We start from the raw sequence: 3,487 nt of genomic DNA on the forward strand, positions 1-3,487 counted from the left end.
GCATCAGCTCTTCCATTGTCGGTAACGGTGCCAGAAAGAACAACTGTTCTGGCTAGCTCACAACCAGTCGTTGCCCCCACGATGCGTGGATCAGCATATTTGCATGCTACAATTCCATCATTAGGAGTAGTACGCTGGATAAACTCATCCGCGGACTCAACCGCATCCAAAGCAGGAGTATCAGTACCGAGATTAACACATTTCGTTGATCCCTTCACATGTGTGTGTTCAATCGCGCGACGAATGGGAGCATAGCCTATGTGGTCGGTTATACCCACTGATCCACAATTCGACTCGATAACTGTATTTGTGGGAATTGTGGCATGCAGTCGATTCCTTCGCCTTTCTAGTATACAAATGTCGACAACACTATTCCGTTTTTAGAGGGTGAACAACCACCATCCCACACCTCATAACTTTCTTCCGTTGGGCAAATCCCCATATCCACCAACGATTCAATCGTTTGAACAGGCGTCACTTGATCTGCCGATACCCTTCCTGAATGACAGATAGTGGTTACTTCATACGACTTCGTATCTTATATATCTGGAGAATGTGAATTGCATGACATACCCAATGAATTGTAGATCATTACCAGCAGCATACGACTGCCGATCATATGAACGCTTCTTCCGGAGCATGGTAAATGTGGGTTCATTACTCTCAGGGGTTTCACCTGAGCCAGAAGAGCTACTCCCAATCGTTTTCGAGCACCAATCAGTTCATGGCTCATGCTTTTCGAGCCATGGTATACCTAAAATCAGTTCATACAGTCTGTCTATCTCAAGGACAGTGAATGCTTCCTTCGAGTAGAAGTCTTCAAACTTCAGTTGAAGATCAACAAAAATATTCTTCGCGGTGACCTCCGCCAACTCACTGAAATAAGTCATTGCTTTTATCTAGTGCATCCAAAAGCTTTAAGTCATTTTTAGCAACAATTTGCTCCAGTTCGTAGTTACACGACGCGCCAGAGTCAACCAAGAATCTAAACGAACGACCGTAGCCTTCACACTTGCTGCGACCACAAAGAGATCACCTCGATTCGTGACGTTAACGAAGGACAGCGATCCTTCAGGAGCGAAACGTTCCTACGACCACACTCACAAGAGTTTATAGATGCCCCAGTTGACCGCTCTGCTACCGGCGTTTTTCGAACGCCTTGTGATTTTGATATTACGTGGCTCAAAATCACTAAGACGAGAGCCGTATTGAGAGTTTCGCCTTTTAAGTGGACAATTACGGCAGATGTGACCAAATTGTTGACATCCATAACTGCAAAGTTGCTGCCTTCGGACAGTTACCGCGCTGAGATCAATTGGTTCTGAATTTGCAGTAGTGGCAGTCACTGCTTCCATCGAATTCACTACTTAACCACGTGCTTGACGTTGGCAGTAGACCTCACACAATGCAATCATAATTGTATCTTCCACAGTATTCAGACACTGGCTAAAGACTTCAGTCTTAGGAGGACCTTCTTCGAAATGCCGCATTCGGCGGGAGGAACATCAATTCCATGGCCCTCTTTAACGCATGCCATGCGGCAAAGTAGCCGGGGACGGTTGTCATCGCCCAATCTTTCGCACGGTTATCCAAGTGCGGTATGGCAAACGACACTTAACTACGATCATCGCGAATTTGGGTCATCGCGATAGCGATGTCCATTTCGCTGCTAAAACGCAAGATTTTCATCTTCGCTCCTGTGAAAGCTTTTCATCTTCATTTTCACGGGACATTTCGTGTGTACCAACGATGTTACCACCATTGTGGAGGTGACGGAGCGGCGTCAGTTTGTTCAGGGATGGTTAGTCGCTACTCATACTGAGTAAAGTTTGCTGAGCGTTGAGCTATCGCTTCTTGATCCAATTAAAGCATATCGAAGACCGCGTGATCTCCGATCAAAACTCGCGGCTTCACCGCACACTCCCATTGCAAATGTGTTAGGATCGAGTATTCCTCCCTGATAATCCGAGGGCGACCACTGCCTGTGATGTCCACGTATCCATGGATGAATCTATCGAAAAAGTCAGCGTTGACATGGCTACTGGTGCTGTCAAGGGTAAGGGGGAGTTGCCCATCTGTATGCACGCACTTAGCGAGGAAGGTTTGAATTCGTTAACATGCTCCGCCGCGTGTTGCTTACTTCCAGCGAGCCGTTGATTCACGCGAACGAGGAATAAAAGGTTGAAGTGCCTTTTATTATGGCCAATTAACCTTAAGCGTTCCCTAAATTGATAAGTTCCTTCAATTCTGATATAACACAATTGAGACTATACAAGTATACAGGACATATAGTTAATGATAACCACAATCAGAAGTATGTGGCTCACACAACCTGTGTAATGGGACTGACCCCATTACAGTCGGTCAAGCGCAAGACTTGCGGATTCCTCGACTTCGGACTTCCAGGGAGAGAGATCTTGCCGCTCGAGCTGTTGAAGGTCGAGATTGATAGTGCAGCAGGTTGCTGACCATGCTGATCTCCGCACTGCAGCTGGCCATCCCGTTTCTTGGGTTCTTGACAGCCTTCTGGAGCAAGGTTTGCTTTGGAGCTTTCGCCGCTCGCGCGTACGAGTTCGAAGACGTTTGTTGATGCTGCTTCGGCAGTTGTAAAACAGATTTGCTGGTTGCGCTGGGCTAGAAAATTCGTCGCGGGGTCGTCCCAGGGTTAATGTCGTGGCGCGAGCGATAGCCGAATGGCTGGCGTTTGACTGTAACGAAGCATTTTTGCCATGTGCCGGATGCAACTTGTTATCGAACAGGATTTGATCGTAAAACCGACCTATTCACCAACACCACGCTTGGACATGTGCTGGTGAGGAAGTAGGTGCGCCAGGTGACAGTGTGATTCCTGTCACGAGGTTTGCTTCGCGGAATGTGTCGTACACTGGCTTGCATCCCAACAAAAACGAGCGGTGGGGGATCACGTCCGTGTTGAAGTCCGAGTCAATATTAATGTTAACGATGAAGTACTTGCTACCAGATACGCCGAACGCCTTGAACAAATACAACACAGGATTTTGACCTTTGTGCGATCCATCTTCAAGCATGCTTCTTTACTCTTCACTTTTCCGCGCCGGCGCACACCAGGGGGCTTCGATACTTTCCTGATTGTGAAGTCGCTGTACAGTCGATCGAGAAATTGGTTACCATGTTGCTCGCGAACGCCCGATCGATGTCGTTTACTAGGTCTTATTTGGTGCGCGGGAGCTCATACGGTCGCGCCTGCTCCATGCAATCTGAGATGAACGACCAGTCACCACCAGCGGCGTACTGGTGGTCGATCGCTTCGATGTCACAAGCGAGGAGCTTTGGGGTCTACACACGACAACGCGCAGCTTCAAATTCCACGTTGCGTCAAATCGTTTCTTGCTGCCGCAACAAGTCCGCCATCGTCGGACGCGAGTCGACGTTTGGAGGCGGGGTAGCAGTGACGGGAAGCTGCGTGGGATCCATCGACTCGTCGTCTGAAGCAGCAGCAGCGTCAGGA

This window comes from Plasmopara halstedii, assembly GCF_900000015.1.
Source record: "Plasmopara halstedii genome assembly, contig: Scaffold_110, whole genome shotgun sequence".
Taxonomy (NCBI): domain Eukaryota; phylum Oomycota; class Peronosporomycetes; order Peronosporales; family Peronosporaceae; genus Plasmopara; species Plasmopara halstedii.